Genomic DNA, 24,251 nt, shown 5'->3' with positions numbered 1-24,251 from the left:
TGCCACATCAGCAAATGAAGGTCCCAAAAGCTTTGCTCCATCCACATCATTAAGGTTGATTGACTCTACTTTGAGAAGTCAGCCCTTCCCCAGTCATCTTCTGAAAGCCTTTCAACCTGAGGGGCTCATCTTCCTGCAGTGTATCAGTCAACATTCCACTGTTATCCATAAGGTTTTCATTGGCTAGTTTTTTTCAGAAGTAGGCTGCTGCCAGGTCCTTCTTCCTAGTCTGTCTTAGTCTGGAAGCTCAGCTGAAACCTGTCCACCATGGATGACACTGCTGGTATTTGAAACACCAGTGGCATAGCTTCCAGCATCACAGCAATACACAAGCCACCAAAGTATAACAAACTGATAGACTAGGAATTAATTATAGGTAGGGTTATTTAGACAGCTTAAATGAATCAGTGGAGAAATTCAGACTTTTAGGTAGGATGTTGTTCTTGTTACTGTTGTTGTTAGGTGCTGTCGGATTGATTTTCTACTCATAGTGACCCTATGTAACAGAATAGAACTGCCCCATAGGGTTTCCTATGCTGTAATCTTTATGGACTTGAAGCACTTACTGATGAAGATCAATAACAACAACCTTCAGTATGGATTACACCTCATCATAAAGAAACAAAAATCCTCAAAACTGGACCAATAAGCAACATTATGATAAATGGAGAATATACTGAAGTTGTCAAGGATTTCATTTCACTTGAATCCTCAATCAACACCCATGGAAGCAGCAGTCAAGAAATTAAATGAGGTATTGCATTGTGCAAATCTGCTGCAAATGACCTCTTTAAAGTGTTCAAAAGCAAAGATATCACTTCGAGAACTAAGGTTTGTTTTACCCAAGCCATGGTATTTTCAGTTGCCTCATATGCATGTGACAGCTGGATAGTGAATAAGGAAGACCAAATAAGAATTGATGCATTCGAATGATGGTGTTGGTGAAGAATATTGAATATACCACAGACTGCCAGAAGAACAAACACATCTGTCTTGTAAGAAGTACAGCCAGAATGCCCCTTAGAAGCGAGGATGGTGAGACTTTGTCTCATGTATTTTGGACAAGTTATCAGGAGAGACCAATTGCTGGAGAAGGACATCGTGCTTGGTAAAATAGAGGGTCGTTGAAAAAGAGGAAGATGCTCAACAAGATGGATGGACACAGTGTCTGCAACAGTGGGCTCAAACATTGTGAGGATGGTGCAGGATCAGACAGCCTTTCATTCTGTTGTACGTGTTGTTGCTGTGAGTCAGAACTGACTCAAAGGCACCTAACAACGACACTCTTTACAGATGCATTTGCTATTTAAGTTTTCATACTGTAAGAACCTACTATTCCATCTTTCTTTTTTTCCTTCAGGGTTGGAGACAACCTTCAGATAATACATCAGGAAAAAAGAAAGTATTCTTTTTTACTGACTTAAAAAAATATACCTATATGTCCGTTTGAGTGGTAAAACTCATTAGGAAATTAGCACCTGGGTCTGCCATTTGAACCTTTGAATTTAGTTATCTTATTGCTGAATTTACATTTTACTAAATTGGCTTGTATGTTTACTCCAATTACTTGACTATATTTTTTTAATTTTGAGTTTTGGCATATGATATAATCTCTAAGTTATGTACGCAAAGCATGTTTATTCTTGCCCCTCTGATAATTAAAACTTTGGAATATATTGTATGATGGGAATTCTAACCCCCATTGCTTAAAAAAATATTATGTGTGTTTGGGAACAAGAATCTGCAATCATGAGGGGATGTGCTATATTTGAAATAAAATGTTCTGACTTCAAACAGATATGGAAAGAACTAGAAATGCAGCATTCTGTATATTACTGGAAGAAAATTGGTGAATCTTAAAGGGCAAGATCAAGCTCTTTAAAAAAATTATCATCTGAAGTAAAGCCAAGTGCTACTTAGGTGCAAGGAAAAGGGCATAAGAACACAAGAGCAAGCAGAGATAGCGCAGGAAGCATATATTAGAAGTAATCTCGAGACTGAAAATAGGCACTTTCCTGAAGCAAATACAGAATTAATCAAAAGAATGACATCTAATTACAGAAAAGTCCTGCACTAACAAATAATAGTGGCCTAAGAAAATTAACATTCAATCTGAAAGGGTTAAACTTGGCCATGATTATCTTAGAAATTGAAATGTAAATGTTCCGTCCTGGCCAGAATGAATTGGCCTCAAAGTACAAAGCTACTCAGGACCAAGGACAAAGACATTTCAATATAACCACTTAGGTTTTCTCATCCTGCTGTCTCAGAAGCGTATGTGACTGTATAGCTGGAAATTACTTTAAAAACCATCTAACCCAGCCCTTTTATCTTATAGACAAGAAAACTGAGGCACACGGATATTACTAACTTCTGCAGTCACCCTGTTAATAAGTGGTAAAGTTCAAGTGTGTTCTCTGAGTCATACAATTACAGAGAATAAAGATACAAGGAAAATTTTGAGGGGTTGTTTTCATTCTGAGGCAATTTATATTAGACATTTGTGTATACATCTGTGTGTGTGTATATATTTATGGTCTGAATACACAGAGATGCCTTTTTGTAAACAGTCCGTCTAATTGCAGATGACAAGATTGGTTCAGACCACATGCACCCTTCCTAATTTTGATGTGTTTATTTGGAAATGGTCAGAAGAAAGCTGCCTGAATTAAAAATATCTCCTCTGACCTTTGCTTGATTTCTTTTTCTTTTTTTCTCTTTCTTTTTTTGCTTTGTCCAAGTTTTAGCAGAGCCAGTAGACCATTTGTGTTCAGGTATGTCTATCTATTGTTGTTATTGTTGGGTGCCGTAGATTTATTCTGAATCATAACCACCCCATGTGACAAAGTAGAACTACCCCGAAGTGTTTTCTTGGCTGTGGTCTTTATGGAAGCAGATTGCAGGATCTTTCTTCCATGGAGCTGCTGGGTGGGTTTGAACCATCAACCTTTCAGTTAACAGCTGAGAGCTTTACCGTTATTTAACTGCCAAACCACTAAGACTCATGGCCCAGCCGAACTGACTCATAACCTTAACCATCAAAGCCAGCATTACTGTCACCTCGTACCTTGTCCTTTGTTACTGTCAGACGTATGTTGTTAATATGCTAAATAGCTATATAGTAGATTTTTTTACTATTGTAGTAAATGTGAAATATTGGATAACGAGGTAGCTGATAAGTGAGGAGAAGGTGTATAGCTCTACCACAACAGACACGCTCACACATATACATTAAATCCAAGCAAAATTGTGAAGAAATTTACTGTTTAGGTTTAAGACAATAAAAAAGAAACTATTAAAAATTGTTTCCACTAGCACAAAGGAGAAGGAAAAGCTATAATATTTAATTTTGGCTCTGTATAGCTCGCTCACGTATCAGGTGTTATCTTGACACAATTTAGGACAAAAATCTATCTCATTTCCTTTACTTGCAGATTGCATACCTTCATAAGCTCATTAAAATTTTCTTGTAGGTCTCAGTTCTCTTCTTGAACTTCACAGCTATAATTGTTGAAAAGGTTTTTTTCCTTATATTTAGCTCAAAATAAAAGATTTTAGTTAAATCTGCTTCCTAGAACCTCTACCCATTGATACTACTCCTGCCTTATGGAGAAATAGAAAAAGCATGGATTATGGAGTCAGTAAGATCTGGAAGTAAACCATAGCTCTGTCACATCATATCATCACTGGTATGTAGACAAACTACCTGATAGTTCTGAGCCTTAGTTTCCTTATCTGTAAAATCGGAATATTAGAGTATGTATTATGCCTGAGTATGGAATACAATAGGAGTTTTAGACTTGTCAGTTTCTTCTCCCCACTCCTTTGCCCTTCCTCAAGAATTATCTGATACCATTGAAGAGACAAGATGGAAATGAGTGAAACAACTAATGAATACTGTATCAGTTTGTAATTATGCATTCAATTGCTACCATATTTAAATATATATGTTGATATGTGCTACAAATAGTTTAATTTGAACTCAGTATCTTCCAAAAATATTATACTTGTTTTCTCTGCAAAACTTGCACATTCTCCTGTTTTCTCTGTGTGTTTATGGCCATTACTTCTAACTACTTCTCCTTCTGCTCTCTCTTCTCCATATACAACCAATTACCAAAGTCTAATGATTCTATTCTAGTGTTGTCGCACATTTGATCCCATATTTCATTCCCGTTTTCTAATCCAGGCACTCATTAACTCTTGCCTGGACTATAGCAGTCCCCTCCCAACTGGTCTATTTAACTTGAGTTATGTCCTTCTTCAATTCATTCCAGTTGGTTTAATTTTCCTAAGGCAGAACTTTGATCTGTAAATTACCTTGCTCAACCACTCTCAATATTTCACATTTATTGGAAAATAGTGTCAGAGTACATTTTCTTGGCAATAGTCTCTATAACCAAGACTCCCCTTACTTTTCTAGTCTTACTTCTCACTAACTTGCTTAACAAACCCTATGGCCCGGCCACATTTGATACTTGCTGTTTTCCCTCTGCACTTTACAACTCTTATCTTTGCTCAATGCTTATTTATCTTTTGCCTTGAATTGTGTTTCTCTCTTCATAGAATGTTTCCCATCCTTAAATGCGTAACTCAAATACCATCTATACATTAAGCCTTATTTGATATTCTTAAATGAATTTGTCTCGCTCTCCTTTGTGGATTGAACTGTGTTATGGACTGAATTGTGTCCCCCAAAAAGATAAGTTGAAGTGCTGATGCCTGGTACCTGTGAGTGTGATCTTGTTTGGAAAGAGGGTCTTTGAAGATGTTATCAGTTAGGTAAATGTGTGGTCATCCTAGAGTAGGTTGGGTCCTAATTCTGTGTGAATGAAGTCCTTATAAAAGAGGGGAAGATACACAGAGACAGACAGAGGAAGGACACCATGTGGCACTGCAGCTACAAGCCAAGAAATGCTTGGAACTACCAGGAACTAGGAGAGAGACATGAAAAAGTTTCCCGCTCAGAGCCCTCAGAAGGAATCAATACAGTCAATAACCTGCTTCTAGCCTGCAGAACTGTAAGACAAAACATTTCTGTTCTTATAAGCAACCCAAAGTGTGGCATTTTCTTTCTGCAACCCTAGGAGACTAATACATGCTTCTAGAGCCCACTGTGGCCATCTTAAAATAATCATCATCGTCTGTCCTGTTTACGTGTACATGAATGACCTCCTTAACTATATTCTAAACTGCTTGAGGGCAGTCTTTGTATCTTACAACTTAGCTAACGGGCTTATTTGTGAAGGTACAGAGTACTTCTTCTGAAGGATATCATTGTGAGTTGGAACAGCAGAGATCGTTTCATGAAGGAGGATAGCCTTTGAGTTTGGGCAGAATAGAATTTGCAGAAACTTTCCGCGACCAAATCCTGCAGTCCATACAAGTAGAAGAGTTTAAAAAGGTATAGGATGGTCAAGCGGAAAGAGCACTATGTCAGGAGTCAGGAGACCTGAGTTCTAGTCACAATTCCACCTCTAAGTTATGAGGCCGCAATCAGAATTTTGATGGATCCCAGTTGCTAGTTTATAAAATTAAGATAAGTTTCAATGACTTCTATCATCTCTTCTAGCTCTAAAATTCTATGCCTATAAAGAAATAATGGGCTAGTCTGTGTTTTTGAGCAATTAGTGGCATATAAAAGCTGTACTTAAAGAAGATAGGAAAAAGATCAAAGAGGATAAAAAAGCATTATAAATATAAAAATTTTCAGCTTTTTTATATAACTAAAATAGTTAATAATTTAAGCAGAGATCTGTAATCATATAAATAAAGTGCCACATGTTAGTGTGTGTGTGTGTGTGTGTGTGTGCATCCTCATTTTTGTCAGTCTGGCATTTACTGTTTGAATGTTGAAAATCCTTTATATAGAACCGTAATAGTCTGAAGGAGTCACAACAGTTATGCAGACCCACACTAAAGGCATCCAAGACAAATGAGATTCTTTGATTTTAAATGCCTCAAGGCAAATGGCACAGTCTTTTCCTGACTCAAATAGATCCAATTACCTCTAATGACCCAGTTAGAATTTATTGAGTATCTGTGATCCAGGTACTTTTTCTGGAGTCTGAAGTCAAGTTTTGCATTTGTGTTGCAATAGGTTTTCTTTTATAAGGCTTTTCTGGCCTTGGTTTGTAATTCTACAAAAACAATTGGTTGGCCGCAATTTGCTAAAGGAGTGGTGTGTTTGCGATTCGCCTAAGTGGTTTGCAAGGGATTGGTCCATTTACTATCTGGGTAAATGGCTTGCAAGGGATTGGGCACTTAGTTATCCACTTTTACATGGATTGGCTGGGGAGGTGTCCCTCACAGTGGTCTACCTTTACTGGGATTGGCTGAGGGGCCTTAGCCAGTCTGACCCTTACCCAGATTGGCTAGATAAGCCCTGCCCTGTCTGACCTTCACTAGGATTGGCTGGCGGGGTGGGTTGCTCCTAGTGACTAATAACTCTAGAACACAGAGGCTCAGATGGGGCTTCCTGATCAACCAGAGCCAGGAGAGAAGGAGGAGTGTGTTCTTTAGACAACAGGCCCTACCCTGAGAACCTCCTATAAGAGTTATAGATCAAGGGCTTTAACACGGAGCTACTAACACTCACTGAGCTGATAACAGTGAAGATGGAGAGAAACGGTGGCAAGCAGAGCAGAACTGAGTGGCAGAGAAATGGCAGCAGTCGAGTGAGTGGCAGGAACCATGAGACCGGCAGAGGGTAGTAGGCAGACTCGGCCAGTGGAGCGGAGCTGGGCACCTCCGGGTAGGAGGTTGCCGACGGAGCAGAGACTTAAGCATACACTGTACAGGGGTTGCCCCCGTAAAACGGTTTTTGTCTCAAAAGCTGTCATGATGCCTGCCTAATGCTGGCACTGGCCCAGGGTTGTTCCAAAGCTGCTGGTTGAAAGCTGGACCAGCAAGCATGGGAGACCAAACCTAGACAAGAAAAGCTGGGGGGCGGGGGGAGGGGGGAGGGGAGAGAACACAGCCCTGCCTTATTCAACCTAATCTGACGACATACCTGCTGAGAGGGAGAGAGAGAGATACCTGCTAACATGTGGTCCACGGCGTGGTGACATAGAAATGCTCATGGGTAATTTGGGAACGGTGATCAGGTCCCCTTTTAGACATAAATGGATCCGTCCACTATGATGCTAAGTGGATGCTCACAGGGGTGGTGGTGGCCAGTTCACTTCAAATTTGTTCCTGTTGTTTATAGTTTGCTTTGTATAAGTAATCTATTCGTATTGTTTACTGTTTATCTATTATTATTTATAAATAATAATAACAGCTTTCAATTGCCAACACTGTGTCACTGTCTTGTGTTTACGTCCCAATCAGATCAGAAAGTGGAGTCCTTATCCTAGCAGTCTCATGATTGCTTGGGATTTAGTGGTACAACCTGTGTATATGGACATGCACGTGCACACAGTTCAGAATTATTTTGTAAAAATTCCTGGACAGAATGATTAAAAATTACCAAGAACATTTACTGAACACCTACTGTGTGAAAGAGAATGTGCTAGGCCCCACAGCGAATACAAAAATGAGTAAGACAGTCTCTGATCTCAGGGAGCTTACACTTTGCTAGGATACAACAAACTTGCAAAATAGACTGAGTTACTGGAGTGTGGGCATATGCTCCTAACACACGGCAGATACTAAATAAATAATTGTCGAAGAATCAAATAACACAGAAGTTAGACTGTTCCACATGCCACCAGAGAGATATAAAAAGCAATGGAAATTCAATGTCTTAGGATTATCAGAAACAGTTTGTGAGGAAAGTAGAATCTGAGTTGGGCCTTGGTTAAGTTCTTGGTAGCAGCCAATGTTGGAAGGTCAGGAGGATTATGGATAACAGGAGAAAAAATTCCTTATAGAGGGAACAACCAGAATAAATAAAAATGGGAGGATAGCCTAGGACTAATTTTGGGATAATCAGGGAATGGACTAATTTGGCTAGAGGGTAGGTGAGGAATGAACATTGTAGTTAGAAAGGTAAATGGCTGAAAAGTGCCTCATTCTGAAGGTGATTTGGAGTCATTGAGGATTTCTAAGTAGGGAAGTACTATGTAAGATCTTTCTTTCTCTTTTAGCCGTTGCATTTTGATATGACTTGGGGTGATTTTTCAGTAACATCTTCAATGCTTAGAAATCCATGCACTAAAGACACACACCAAAAAAAAAAAAAAAACATTTATGAGCCTTTTCATTTCTTGCCACTCTGGGCAGCAATGTCAAGAATCAAATGGATTGTTTATTGAAGTTCTCATTCAGCCCTAGAGGGGGTTACTCAGGAAAGTAGTGGCCCATGGTGATGGGGCTGAAATCGTGTTATGGACTTCACATTCCAGGGTATTTGAGTTTCTATTGACATTAGATTTACTGTCATTAAAAAAAAAGCAGTCCCATGTAACAAATTTTACAGTAGGGCATCATATAAATAATATTAGAAAAGTATTTTTCCTTAACATTTTCTGTTGCTGGCTGAACTTACCCTAAAGTTTTGCCAGGAAAAATGTTATTTCCACTCAGCAAGAAGGAAAGGTACATTTTCCAAACAATGTCATTATTAAATAATTTAATTTTTTAAATAATCCTGTATGTTTTCATATTCATTTGGTTTCTTGTAGGGGATATAATCTGAATTTGCTCATATGTTAACAGTCCAACTACAAGTTAAACATGTGCTTAACCTAAACTCAGTATAAACTGGCATAAATTTTCACTAAAATTTCAACTTTAATTTCTTCTTACAAGGGGGTATTTTACCTTCTTAAGTTTATTCTCTGAAGTGTAAAAATGTATTTATGAAATGTAATGAATTTCTATTGTAAAATATTGTGGAAATATTATAGAATATTATTGTTCCCAATCTTTCTACTCTTTCCCTGTTACATAATTATATACCTAAGCCCCTTACCAAGAAACTTTATATTATCTACTACTTGGGTAGGCAGGCCCTGGTAGTGTAGCGGTTAAGAGCTCGCTGCTAACAAAGGTCGGCAGTTCAAATCCACCAGCCACTCTTTGGAAACCCTATGGGACAGTTCTGCTATGTCCTATAGGGTCGCTATGAGTTGGAACTGACTTGACGGCAATGGGTTAGGGGAGGTAGAGTACATTTTTCCACTATACTGATGCTTGAGGTGGACATGTGACCTACTTTAGCCAATGGGATGTGAGCATTCATAACATAACATAAATCATGGCTTTAAATGTGTCAGCTTGGACTCTTGGATTTTTGCTGTCCACTAGGAAAAGAATATGCCACTCTGGTTGCCGAATGATGAAGATCCATGAAGCAGATCTGTAACCATCCCAAAACCTGAAGTCCAGTCTAGTCTCCTGAAGAGTCCAGCTGAGATTGGCAGCTCTGTAGACAACCTACAGATTAATGAGTAAGAAGAAAATAAATATTTGCAAGTCACTGATATTTGGGGTGCTGCTTAATATGCAGCATAATTATAGCTGTCATTGCCTAATACATATAATATTTTATAATAATTCTGTAACTATAAGTTTCCTAAGTAATGGTAAGAAATAAATTGAATAAAGATTTAAGATATGGGATTTATTACAATAAATTAAATCTTAAGTTAATATCCTCAATATAAATATATCTCAGTAATGGTGATGAGATTTGTGTAACTAAAAATACAGTCTTGTCTGGAAACCAGGCAATTTTAGCCTAATGAAGCCCATAAGAAAATTCAAACTGAAAAGATCGTTATATATTTTTTTATGCAGGAAAACTGTAAATTATTTGAAAGTTTCTACCCCTCAAACTAACATTTTAAAATTTCCCATTGTTATCTTGAAACAGCTTTGAAAATAGATGATCTATTTAAATAATTCATCATTTGCACATTGTAATCTCTTTATAATTTTGGTATTGGGGCCATGATGCAGGACATAAACTAACTTTGTTTTACTGGGACTTGCTTAGAATAAGTGACCAAAAGATTTAAACATATACAAAAGTTTTGTAACTTCAAAACTCTATACAAACTCTTGGCAGGAAAAAGTTCCAATGTAGTGTAATGATATGCTTAGGAATCACAGTCTCGATTGAATAAATTCTTCAATTTTAATGGATGGCCTACACTATTCAAATAGGCTGATTTAAATTTTTTTTAGCATGAGTATATATAAAAAAGTTGTGTAATTATAGAGTGAATATTTCCATTTAAGATGTCAGAGACATCTTGTCAAAAGCCAAGAACTATGAGTAAAATGGATGAAAATACTTTTCTTCATAAACAAGTTGACCTATTTTATTTGTCCCACTTTTTAAAAAAAAGCAATTTCTTTTATAGGTGAGATAGCAAACGCTGAACAATTAACTTCATAACATATTCTTTCACAATAAGATGAGAAGAATAAGGGGTACTAAGACCATTCTTTTCAATGAGACTAAAACCCTTTTCTACATATGTGTCTGTCAATCGAGTAATAGACTAATCAAGTAGACTTTTTTATTGTTATGCATCTCATATTCAAATTTCGGTTTGAGGAAGAAAATCGTTCTGCAAATATTTTGAATAGGTTCTTGGTGAAAGATTATATTTGTTTAAGATTTTCACATTGAAATTTAGGTATGAGATAGAATTGATTTAATAAAGATTTTCAGTTATCTGATTATCCTTGGATAGAAAAGAAAATAATTATAGCAAGAAATGTCACTTTTTAGAACATGTATTTTTCTCTTGGATTTTGAACATGATAGGGGCTTTGGTTTTCCTTTTGAAAGAAACATAATAAACTATGTCTGCCTGTCATCCTATAGGGTCACCATGAGTTGGAATTAACTCAATAGCAATGGGTTTGGTTTTTTTGGTTTTGGTCTGTCATCCAACTAAGCACAGATATTTATTTAACTTTATAATTAATTATATATTAAAAAAATATTAAAACTTCCAGCCCTTAAAACAACATAATTAGGGACAAAGAAGGCAAACTCAACTAATGATCCTAGAGCTGAAAAATAGAAGGCGTCCTAAAAATTAAATGAACTCTTGCTTTGCATGTCAGTGAAAACCTTTTGTTGTTTTCTGGCAGGTATCTGGATAGACAGAAGCTTTCCCATGTATTGACAGAACTGCAGAAAGCCCAATTAGTTCCTCAGCCTTAGCAACGTCTGTTCTTTTCTGAGCAGTAATTCCAAACAATTCTGAAACAAGCAAAAAGTTATTCACATTATAAAAATTTTAGGAATACTTTAGCTTAGTTTTATTTTGGGATTTGTAAAGCAGACAAAGACAATGTCTATAGTACATTAGGCCTGGCACTTTACACACATTAAAAAGATCAATAGCAAGGTAATGGAGAGGAACTGCACATACAGAAAGTCAAAGAGTAAAGCAGATGAGAAAGAAAATATTAAAATTGTATCAATGTGTGTACATTTTAGATTGTATTTAAATTTAACGTTTAATTTATATGGTACCTGAATTGTGCCCTATTGTTTCAAGTATGATAATCATCTCCTCAACTATGTTATAGGCTCCTTGAAGCAGGGTGTGTTTTATAAACGACAAAAACCGAACCCAGTTGCTGTTGTTTCCAATTCATGGCGTCTCCACGTGTGTCAGAACAGGACTGCTCCGTAGGGTTTTCAGTGGCTGATTTTTCAGAAGTAGATGGCCAGGCCTTGCTTCCAAGGCACCTTTGGGTGGACCCTGTCTTAGTCATCTAGTGCTGCTCTAACTGAAATACCACAAGTGGATGGCTTTAACAAAGGGAAGTTTATTCTCTCAGTCCAGCAGGCTACAAGTTCAAATTCAGGGCATCAGCTCCAGGAGAAGGCTCTGTCTCTCTCTGTCGATTCTGGAGAAAGGTCCTTGCGATGCATCACTATTTCCTTGGTCTGGGAGCTTCTCTGCACAGGAACCTCAGGTCCAAAGGACACGCTCTGCTCCCGGCACTGCTTTCTGGGTGGTATGAGGTTCCCATGTGTCTCTGCTCACTTCTTTCTTTTCTATCTCAGAAGAGATTGGATGAAGACACTATCTAATCTTGTAAAACCTCATCAGTATAACCTCATCACAGTGATAGAATTTACAACACATAAAGAAATCACATCAGATTACACAATCATACAATACTGGGAATCATGACCCAGCCAAGCTGACAGATATTTTTGGGGGACACAATTCAATCCATGACAGACCCCAACTGACAATCTTTTGGTTAAAACAGTCGAGGGTGTTAACCATTTGCACCAGCCAAGGATTTCCTGTATTTTATAGTCCTTCTGTATTCCTCAGTACAGAGCCTAGCAGAATACTAAACACTCGATAAATAATTATTGATTAATTGATTAAGATCATAACTCAAATTCGATAGGACAATGCAATGTTAGAATGTTTGTTGTTGATGACACAGCCTTTAGGGATCAAATTGAGGTGACAGGGAAATAGCTGTAGGTTACTTCAGCACTGCTGTTGTGTTCCTAATTTTAAGGTTGCAATGCTTGCTATTAACTGAAATTTGTAAGGCAATTTTTACTGCCATTAAAAAAAAGTCCCCTCTATTTAAGTGCATTCTGTGTACTTCTCTTTATTGTCTTCTCTTTTTCCTTGATTTTGTGCAAAAACAGAAAGATGCATTCTTAAGAATTGCTTTCTTTACTTTCACATTCACATTTTGACCTGATAAACTGAGAAGACTGTCTTTTTGACAAGTGTTTTAACCCCATTCTCCAGCTAAAGTTTGAGAAGAAAGACACTATTGAAATGCAATAGAGAATTATGAGAATAGCAGCCTTCTCTGTTCTATCCCACATAGGAAGAAAAGTCCAAGAAAGTCATAATGGGACCAGTTTGCATTACTCCATGACATTTCAAAAGTTAAAGGAGAGAAGTGACACATAGGACGTCACCTCTCTCAGGTCCAGGTCTTTTCACAAAGTTCTGAACAGGGTTACGGTTGTGGAAGGGACATCTTCCTTTTATGGACCACATTGTATTCCTAGGAGAATTCCTAGTGGGCTGTTGATTTTGAAGTTCTGTGCATTTAATGCCCACAGCTCTGTCTTCGACGTAGGTATTTAAGTCTGGCTGTGACCCAGTCTATATCTGATTACTTCACTGGAATTGGGTAGGTATTGGAGTCCAGCTATCCTCCTTACAGGGCCCGTGATGGTAGGTGTAATGCTCTGATGAGACAAAGAAGGTGACTTAGGCTATGCTTTCTAGGTTCTGAATTAGTTGTCCACAACCTTGTGATAATACAAAAATCATTATAAGAGTAATGAGCTTTACAAAACAGTATCTGGGAGTATCACTGGAGAAGGGTATCATTCGTGATTGTGTTGCTGGTTATATTTGGCTCTATATTCAGGGATTATTGCTTCCAGAAAACTACTGCTAACAGTCCCTGTACAAAGAGTTTCTGTGTCACTAAACATTGAAAAGCTGCCACTATTTCAATGCATAGTAAGTGGCATGTTAACTAACATTCTCGTTTATATGTGAATTCCACGTGGCTTATTTTTGCCTCATTGGACATAGGTCAGTGAAAAGTGAGCATGATTAGCACTTGGGAGCTTTGTACCCTTTATGTCTTTAAGCTCAATGAATCACTCTAACATCCACGTTGACATGACTATTTATATTGTCTAATAAGGAATGTAATTTCACAACACCACGTTTGCAACATGGCCATAACATTGTAATTTAGCATGCATTTTGTTTATGTGCTTTGTATCCCAGTAAAGTCTCATCTTTGCAGCCCAGTGGCGTATGTTACCAGGCTAGAGTGAACCTCTTAAACAAGAAGGTAAAATTAAAAAGCAAGGACTAAAATTACTGTGTAACATCCGCTATTGGTTACCTGCTGACAGCTAGTTCCCTCTTCTTTTTTCCTAACAGAACCCTGATTTTGATGAAGTTTGGAGGCAGCATGCTCAGGTAAGGTGAGCCCCATTCCCGCTCTACAGTATGAAACATGAAGCATATAGGTCAATAAGGATCAGGTCATTCCAGTTTCACTAAGGAGTCATTTGGAGTTTGTATGTGACCAAGTTCTGGCCAATGGGAACTGAGAAATCTGTTGGGGGTCTCCAGGGAAAGGTTTCTTCCTGGTAAAAGACATATGCACTAGGGGAAAATGTTTCAGCCACCTTTCCTTTCCTGCCTTTGGATGTTGTCATGAGGACTTAATGCATAAAGTTGCTGCAGCCGAGGAGGTGGGGATGAGGGAGATTGATGGCATGTATAGCATGTCAGAGCAGAAGGATAGAGCTTGGGTACCTGAAGGCATTGTTAGGCTGCTGAGCCAATTCTTAGATCTGTTTCTCTCTGGACTTCTTGCTGAATGTCATAATAAATGTCATTATTGTTTAAGCCACATATAGTAGGGCCTTCTGTTACTTACAGACAAAAGCATTCCAACTGATAAAAGAAGTTAAAAGAATGCAGTTCACACCAGTGTGGTTGCTTCCCTAACAAGCAAAGGCGAGACAAAGAAAAGAAAGGGCATTACTGGCTTACTAATGAGGTTTTTGTAGATCTGGTAGTTCAGAGCTTGAAATGCATTTTTCCCTTAGAAATACTATAAATGGTATCCAGGTTCCCCCAGGTTAGCCCATGAAGCCTGTTTAGTCCAATAATGATGCAAAATCTGTACAGTCTAGTAGAACTGAATCACCTTGAAAAACAATGTTTCCTTTGGAACAAAAATGAATTCAGAAAAAAAAAATAATTTAGAGATCCAACTTAGCAAAATAGAATATCATCACCTCAATGGCAATAAAATTGAGGATTTCCCTTCTCTCAAGGACTGGGCAGGGAGAACAGTTATTTATCCACATCCCAAAAGGCAATGGTTATACCTGTTCAGCCAGAGAGGCCAAAGGCTAGGCAGTGATACAGAAGCAGGAGAGAGGCTTGGCAAAAGGGAGGTTTACATGTTTTCTACCCCTTCCCCTCCATCTCCAAGAGTTTGCCTAAATGCTTCAATTTCTATAGCACTATCTGTTGTTTCCATGAAGGAGCAATGGTAGTCGAGTGGTAGAATAATTGCTCTCCACGTGGAGACTTGAGTTAAATTCCCAGCCAGTGCAGCTCATGTGCAGCCACCATCTGTCTGTCAGTGGAAGCTTGCGTGTTGCTATGATGCTGAACAGGTTTCAGCAGAGCATCCAGAATAAGATGGAGTAGGAAGAAAGGCCTGGCAACCTCCTTCCAAAAATCAGCCAGTGAAAATCCTGTGGATCACAACAATCTGATCCACAACTGATTGTGGTGATGGCTCAGGATGAGGCAGTGTTTCGTTCCATTGTGCATGGGGCTGCCATGAGTTGGTGGTGGACTTGATAGCAGCGAACAACAGCCTGCTGTTTCTAATAAAACAATTATCTTCCTCTCCTTTCCCTGAAGCATTCATCATAACACATTGTGGCAGTGCTATGTTAGTGTAGCTGCTTACCTGGCTTTGTCCACTTTGGATACCAGGTCCTTGAAGCTAATAATCAGATACTGGCTACCACTTAAGATATTTATATATAAAAATAGCTAGGGAGTGGTATGTATCTTGAGATGAAGTGGCAAGGCATTCAATATTAAATTAATCTGTGCTTTGTTCTTCTCACCATGGGAACCTGCAACATAGAAGTCTTATTGATCACTTTTCCCTAAAACTCAAGAAGATTGCAAAATTTTCTGTTCTAAGTTTTGATCTCTGTCTTATGGGGTTCTTGACCACTTTTATGTGCCAAGGCCAAATGCTGAAGTGGTTAGAACCCCAAAAGTCAATTCCCACTCCAGCTTTCGTTGATTTGTTTGTTCTTTAAGCCAAAGTATGTGCAGGTGTAAGGTGACAGACTTGAGAGGAGAGAGGCTTTCCAGGAGTTTTTTCAGAAGTTTAGGATGTGAAGGACTATATGGGGATGTTTTCATTGAATGACGGAGATGAGGCCTGTTACCACTCTGAGCCCTTTAGTGTATCAAAGTCTATGACAGGGTGATACAGGGATGGGATTTTGGAGAGAAAGATTAATTCTTGCTATGTTGTTGTTAGGTGTTGTCGAGTTGGTTCTGACTCATAGCGACCCTATGTACAACAGAACAAAACACTGCCCATGCTCACAATCCTGCACCATCCTCACAATCGTTGTTACGCTTGAGCCCATTGTTGTAGCCACTGTGTCAATCCATCTCGTTGAGGGTCTTCCCCTTTTTTGCTGACCCTATGCTTTACCAAGCATGATGTCCTTCTCCAGGGATTGATCCCTCCTGATAACATGTCAAAAGTATGTGAAACAAAGTCTTTCCATCTTTGCTTCTAATGAGCACTCTGGCTGTACTTTCTTCCAAGACAGATTTGCTGGTTCTTCTGACAGTCCATGGTGTATTCAATATTCTTTACCAACACTGTAATTCAAACTTATTGATTCTTCTTCAGTCTTCCTGATTCACTGTCCAGCTTTCACATGCATATGAGGCAACTGAAAACACCATGGCACCTTAGTCCTCAAAATGACATCTCTTCTTTTTAACACTTTAAAGAGGTCTTTTGCAGCAGATTTGCCCACCACAATGCATAGTTTGATTTCGTGACTGCTGCTTCCATGGGTGTTGATTATGGATCCAAGTAAAATGAAATCCTTGACAACTTCAATCTTTTCTCCATTTATATAATGTTGCTTATTGGTCCAGTTGTGAGGATTTTTGTTTTCTTTATGTTGAGGTGTAATCCAGACTGAAGGCTGTGGTCTTTGATCTTCGTCAGTAAATGCTTCAAGTCCTCTTTACTTTCAGGAAGCAAGGTTGTGTCATCTGCATATCGCAGGTTGTTAATAGGTCTTCCTCCTGATGCCATATTCTTCTTCATATAGTCAGCTTCTCAGATTATTTGCTCAGCATGCAGATTGAATAAGTATGGTGAAAGAGTACAACCGTGATGCACACTTTTCCTGATTTTAAGCCACTCAGTATCCCCTTGTTCTGTTTGAACAACTGCCTCTTGGTCTATGTACAGGTTCCTCATGAGCACAATTAAGTGTTCTGGTATTCCCATTCTTTGCAATGTTATCCATAAATTTGTTATGATCCACACAATTGAAGGCCTTTGCACAGTCACTAAAACACAGGTAAACATCTTTCTGGTACGCTCTGCTTTCAGCTAAGGTCCATCTGACATTAGCAGTGATATCCCTTGTTCCGTGTCCTCTGGATCTGGCTTGAATTTCTGGCAGTTCCCTGTCGATGTACCATTGCAACTGTGTTTGAATGCTCTTCAGCAAAATTTTACTTGTGTGTGATATTAATGATATCGTCCATGCTATAAATCATAAAAATCATTAAAATGATTGTAATAAAACTAAATACAATTTTGTTGTTATTCATTGCTGTCGAGTTGGCTCTGACCCATGGCGATACCATGTACAACAGAACAAAACGTTTCCTAGTCCTGCACCATTTTCATGATCATTTGCATGGCTGAGTACAATGTTGCAGCCATTGTGTAATGCCTTCCTACTTATGAGGCTCATCTTCCAGCATAATACCAGACAATATTCTATTGTGATCTGTAGGATTTCTGTTGGCTAATTTTTGAAAGCAGATCACTAGGCTTTTCTTCCTATTCTATCTTAGTCTGGAAGGTCCACTGAAACCTATCTACCATGGATAACCCTGTTGATATTTGAAATACTGGTGACATAGCTTCCAGCATCGTAGCAACATGTTTAAGCCATCACAGTACAACAAACTGATAGATGGGTGGTGGGTATACCAGTTGTCACTGAGTCAGTTTCGACTCATAGTGACTCCATGTGTGTCAGAATAGAACTATGCTCCATAGGGTTTTCAATAACTGATTTTTTGGAAGTTAAAAAAAAAAAAGTACAAGGCCTTTCTTCCAAGTTGCCTCTGGGTAGACTCAAATCTCTAACCTTTTGGTTAGCAGACAAGTGAATTAAACATTTGTACCACCCAGGGATTCTATATACACTTTACCACATATAAATTAGACATAAAGAATATGTATCTGGTATATCTCTGAGGACTTCTCCTCAAAAAACTCATAATCACTTTAGCCGGTTTGATGAAAAGTCACAAATCTGGCTTAGTTAGAATCTACTTTTATGTGTCCTAAGCTATTCTTGTCCTTCATTACCTAGTCTGGAATGTTTACTTTCTACTTCAGGGGAACATAAGCCTCCTCCATGCACAACCCAATGTCATGTGGGTTGCTTACACCCAGCTCTTTTGAGGATTGCTATGGATTTTTAACTGAAAATGAATACAAGAAATAGGGAGTGAGGATTAGGTGAAACAGCTCCTTCCTTTTCTATTTTAACAGTCATTGTCTTTACTTAGACTTCCATTTCTACCCCCAGTAGTCCCAGAAGCTTATGTGTCCCCCACACTAAAAGGGAAATAAATTAGTTCATGAGTTTTGAAGACTGATGAAAAAGAGCACTCTGATACATTATATCTTACAGAGTTACATTTTATGCAACAAACTCAAGGAACAAATTCTCAGTGAAACATATGAGAAAATATTAGGCTGAAGGAATTTCCTGACTGAGGCTACTCCAAGATCCCAGTTTCTTTACAGGAAACATATTTGGATCCCAGTAATGGTCATCTGCCTGTTCAGGGTACTAGGCCAGGGAGGTCTTCAGTGGGTGCTTACCAAGTATAATACTATAATAGTTTTCTACTGCTGTGAAACAAATTACCTCAAAGGCAGCAGCTTAAAACAATGTATATTCACAGTTTCTGTGGGTCAGGAGTTCGGGCATGGCTTAACTGGTTCCTCTGCTCAGAGTTTCACAGGCTGCACTTAAGTTGTTAACTGGGCTGTGTTCTCGGCTGGAGGTTTGACTAGGGAAGACTCCACTTCAAAGCTTATTCACGCTGTTGGCAGAATTCATTTCCTTCTGGCTGTATGACTGCTGAGGATGGCTTTGTTTGCTGTACTCTGGAAGCCACCCTCAGGTCCTAGTGGCTTCCCGTACTTTTAGCAGCTACCTCTAGTTCTTTGCTGCATGGACTTTCTCAACATGAATGCTTACTTCGTCTGGCTAGCAAGGAGACTCTTCCTCCAGTGTGCTAAGACATTGTCTTAATATAATGAAACATAATCACAGAAGTGATAACCCATCACTTTTACCATAATCTATTGGTTATGCAAGTCACAAGTCCCACCCACACTCAAGGGGAGGGAATCACTTAACGGAAGGAGGTGCAAAATCATTGGGGGGAACCTAGAGTCTGCCCACCACACCAAGTTTCTTAAACCCTAACCACATGCTAAATCTCTGACACAATCACCTTTTATGACTATAAAAATTGTCTTTAGTGTTTCTCTTAGATCTGGGTTCTGGGTTTAAGTTTTTACTATGCTATTAACATCATCTTGCACATTTACATTCCAACAATATAACTCTGAGCCATCTGTACATAAGAACAAACTGAGCCAGGAAGACATTGGCTTCTACAATGTGTAAGGCTTGTCCATGGCCTACTACAAGCCAACTCTGCTTCTGAAAGCCAGCTGGAGGGAGATAAGGAATATTGAAAAGTCCTATCAGTTCATTGCATCTTGGTACCATAGGAATATACTTGAACCTTGGCTCCCCAGTGATAGTGCATTAAGTGGCTTAGGCCCTTGTGCAAGCTATGTTGATACTCCACACCTGAGCCCCAAGATTATAACTTTTTGTCACTTCATCTCCAATCACAACCAGGCCAGTTGTAGCCTTGCTTCTGTAGGGCTCCCATTGAGCCTAGATGCACCATATATTCTCCCTCTTCCATCCCAGTGAATTTCCTTTGGGGGCCCCAGAGGTCAACAGAATTTAGTCAGGGCTACCTCTCTCCATCTTTACGGTTTTACTTAATGTTCAATCTCAGGAAACAGTTGTCAAGATTTTGCCTTCTTCTTTTGCCAAATGTTCCTTACCCAAATTGGTGCACCAACTCCCAGGCTCTGATTATCAAAGGTTAGGTACAGCCCTGCTACATCTAACAAAAGTTTTGTTCAGAGTTAGAAGTAGCTTTGTGCCTCACATTTGCATAACTATGTAACTGCCCAACATAGATACGATCCACTGGAAGATGACTTTTTTACCTCTGCCTAAACAGAGAAGCAGCTGGCACTCTGCTCAGTAAAACAAATTAAAGCCCTGCCTCACCAGAGCTTCCAGGCACCCCATTACACAATATTTTATTATACATGCCTTCAAAGCAGTCTTTAAGTATGGAGTTTTTATCAGTTGAGTTCTATGGGTGGTTTTACTCTTCTCAGTTATGCTCTGCTAAATGCTGGCTGGAGCTGTGTGATGCTACAATTCTCCATCATTCCATCCCCAGATATCTTTGTCTGCATTCTTTATGCATATCGTAGCTATGAGAGGAGTGTTTTCAAGTCTCTTTGGTTGGAAGAATCCAAACTGAAAGCAGCTGCCCAGGTGGTCAGAAACAAGGAGGCCATGGCATTTCCAATGTAGTAGGTTATCAGGTCTTACTATTTAACTTTCACATAGTCCGAGTATCATGTGGTCTTTTGAGATTTTTTTTAACCTTTAATGGCTAGTTGGTTGTACAAATGGTTAACTGCTTGGCTGCTAATCAAAAAGTTGGCGGTTCAAGTCTTTTCAGGGGCTTCTTGGAAGAACCGAAAAATCAGTCTTCAAAAACCCTACAGAGCACAGTTCTACTCTGGCACACATGGGGTAACCATGAGTTGAAATTGACTCAGTCACAGCTGGTTTCAGTTTTTGGCTTAATAGCTAGTTAGTACAAGGAAGTAGGAAGTGAAAGTTGGGTAAAAGGTTTTCCTGCCTTGCTACTTATACTTTTGCTTTGCCTTACTTGCCCTTCTCCCCATACCCCGTAGACAACTAAATTTTAGATCTTTTCTCTTTTTCTTTTCGATCTAGACTTTTCAATGAATGCATGCATGCTAATAATAGTTTTTGAGTATTGAAGTTAGATTAATTTCTATTTCAGAGCAAAACTAAAAACAACAACAACAACAAAGCCATTGCCGTTGAGTCAACTTCGACTCACAGTGACCCTGAGACTTTTCCAGAAATTTTATTACAGCAGAGGCAAAGATCTAGTACTTTGAGATTAAGAAAAGAAAGGAAGGGGAGATGGAAAAAGTGTCTGAGTTTGGGTTGTCATCCTTTTCTGACAAGAACCAGGCACTGGAAAGGGAGGACTGGGCCATGAGCAATGGACCCAATCGTTAATCAGTCTTCCTTGGTGTTGTTAACTTCGTTATTATTGGGTGAACTTGGGGACAAAGTTATGGATAAGAGACAATAATAGGAATATTAGTTGAGGGGAGCAGAAAAGGAAATCGAGACAGAAATTGCAAAGCCACAACAGAGGGATAAAAGGGAATGGGAGTTACTGTAGGCACTGCTCTTCACAGACGAGACAGCTATTACCTTATGTTGTGATTGTTCTTAGGTGCTGTGGAGTAGGTTCCTACTCATAGTGACCTTATCTGTGTACAACAGAACAAACACTGCTTGGTCCTCCACCATCTTCACAATTGTTGCCATGTTTGAGCCCAAATTGTTGCAGCCACTGTGTCAATCTATCTCGTTGAGTGTCTTACTCTTTTTCACTGACCCTCTACTTTACCAAGCATGATGTCCTTCTCCAGGGACTGGTCCCTCCTAACAACATGTCCAAAGTACATGAGATGAAGTCTCACCATCTTTGCTTCTAATGAGCATTCTGGTTGTACTTCTTCCAAGACAGATTTTTTTGTTCTTCTGGCAGTCCATGGTATATTCAGTATTCTTTGCTAACACCATAGTTCAAAAGCATCAATTCTTCTTCAGTCTTCCTTGTTCATTGTCCAGCATTCCCGTGCATATGAGGCAATTGAAAATACCATGGCTTGGATCAGGTGCACCTTAGTCCTCAAAGTGATGTCTTTGCTTTTTAACACTTGAAATAGGTCTTTTGCAGATTTCCCTAATGCAATATGTCATTTGATTTCTTGACTGTTGCTTCGATGGATGTTGATTGTGTATCCAAGTAAAATGAAACTCTTGACAACTTCAGATTTTCTCTGTTTATCATGATGTTGCTTATTGGCCCAGTTGTGAGGATTTTTGTTTTCTTTATGTTGATGTGTAATCTATACTAGAGGCTGTAGTCTTTGATCTTCATGAGTTAAGTGCTTCATATCCTTTTGGATTTCAGCAAACAAGGTTATGACATCTGCATAATGTTGTTAATGAGTCTTTCTCCAATCCTAGTATTGCATTCTTCTTCATATAATCCAGCTTCTTGGATTATTTGCTCAGCATACAGATTGAATAAATATGGTGAAAGGATACAACCCTGATGCATACATTTTATGGTTTTAAAACATTCAATATCCCCTTGTTCTGTTCAAAAAAGTGTCTCTTGGTCTATGTAAAGGTTCTGCATGAGCACAATTATGTGTTCTGGAATTCTCATCTTTCTCAATGTTATCCATAATTTGTTAGGGTCCACAGAGTTGAATGCTTTTGCATAGTCAATAAAACACAGGTAAATGTCTTTCTGATATTCTCTGCTTTCAGCCAAGATCAATCTGACTTCCACAATGATATCCCTCATTCCACATCTTCTTCTGAATCTGACTTGAATTTCTGGAAATTCCGTATCGGTGGTGTCCTGCTGCAACGGTTTTTGATTTATCTTCAGCAAAAATTTACTTTCATGTGATATTAATGATATTGTTCAATAATTTCCAAATTCTGTTCAATCACCTTTCTTTTGAATGGGCACAAATAGGGATCTCTTCCACTTGGTTGACCAAGTATCTCTCTTCCAAATTTCTTGGCATAGACAACTGAGCACTTCCAGTGTTGCATCCGTTTGTTGAAATATCTCAATTGCTATTTCTTCAATTCCCGGAGGCTTGTTTTTCACCAGTGCTTTTAGTGCAGCTTGGACTTCTTCCATTAATACCATTGGTCTTAATCATATGCTACTTCCTGAAATGATTGAACATCGACCAATTCTTTTTGGTACAGTGACTCTGTGTATTCCATCCATCTTCTTTTGATGCCTACTGCATCATTCAATATTTTGCCCATTAAAAACAAAACAAAACCTGTTGCCATCAAGTTGATTCCAATTCATAGTGACCCTATAGGACAGAGTAGAACTGCCCCATAGGATTTCCGAGGAGTATCTGGTGGATTCAAACTGTCGATGTTTTGGTTCGCAGCCAAACACTTAACCACTGCGCCACCAGGACCCCTTTTGCCCATGGACTCCTTCAATACTGCAGCTCAAGGCTTGAATTTTTTTTCTTCAGTTTTTTCAGCTTGAGAAATGCTGAGTTTGTTCTTCCTTTCTGGTTTTCTAACTCCAGGTCTTTGCACATTTCATTATAATATTTTACTTTGTCTTCTTGAATTATCCTTTGAAATCTCCTGTTCATCTCTTTTACTTCATCATTTCTTCCATTCACTTTAGCTAATCTACATTCAAGAGCAACTTTCAGATCCTCTTCTGATGTCCGTTCTTTTTAATAACCTTTTGCTTTTTCATGTATGATGTCCTTGATGTCATTCTACAACTTGTCTGGTCTTTGGTCATTAGTGTTCAAGGTGTCAAATCTATTCTTGAGAAAGTCTCTAAATTCAAGTTGGATACACTCAAGTTCGTACTTCGGCTTTTATGAACTTGTTTTAATTTTCTTCAGCTTCAACTTGAACTTACATATGACCAAGTTGGCTCCTGCCTTGTTCTGACTGATAATGCTGAGATTCTCCATTGTCTCTTTCCACAGATGTAGTCAATTTGATTTCTGTGTATGCCATCTGGTGAAGTCCATGTATATAGTCACCATTTATGTTGTTGAAAAAAGGTATTTGTGGTGAATAGGTCACTGGGCTTGCAAAATTCTATTGTGCAGTCTCCGACTGCTTTTCTATCACCAAGGCCATATTTTCCAACTACAAATCCTTCTTCTTTGTTTCCAACTTTTGCGGTCTAATCACCAGTAATTATCAATGCAACTTGATTTCATTTTCAATCAATTTCAGACTGCAGAAGTTGGTAATAGTCTTTAATTTCTTCTTCTTTGGCATTAGTGGTTGGTGCATAAGTTTGAGTAATAGTCGTATTAACTGGTCTTCTTTGAAGGCATATGGATATTATCCTATCACGCATTGTACTTCAGGATAGATCTTGAAATGCTTTCTTGACAATGAATGTGATGCCATTCCTCTTCAATTTTTCATTCCTGGCATAGTAGACCATATGATTGTCTGTTTCAAA

The 24,251-nt window shown here is 38.6% G+C and overlaps 1 long non-coding RNA gene across 7 annotated transcripts in view; it reads left to right on the top strand.

Moving 5' to 3' along the window:
- LOC111819574 (uncharacterized) overlaps positions 1-24,251 on the top strand; it is a 167,300-nt gene that overhangs the window by 36,006 nt on the left and 107,043 nt on the right. For 3 of the 7 annotated variants that reach the window (XR_002823161.1, XR_002823166.1, XR_002823162.1), the window contains exons 2-3: positions 9,253-9,395; positions 13,869-13,907. This is a non-coding gene — a long non-coding RNA (uncharacterized LOC111819574). Of the gene's footprint in view, positions 1-1,262; positions 2,775-9,252; positions 9,396-12,783; positions 12,887-13,728; positions 13,777-13,868; positions 15,150-24,251 lie in introns of those variants that run through there. The other 4 variants (XR_002823167.1, XR_002823165.1, XR_002823163.1 and 1 more) reach the window with 4 other exon arrangements.

The sequence above is a fragment of the Trichechus manatus genome, unplaced genomic scaffold (genome assembly GCF_000243295.1).
Source record: "Trichechus manatus latirostris isolate Lorelei unplaced genomic scaffold, TriManLat1.0 scaffold00012, whole genome shotgun sequence".
Taxonomy (NCBI): domain Eukaryota; kingdom Metazoa; phylum Chordata; class Mammalia; order Sirenia; family Trichechidae; genus Trichechus; species Trichechus manatus.
The sequence above is the reverse complement of the archived record's forward strand: the minus strand, read 5'-3'. Positions and strand labels throughout refer to the sequence as shown.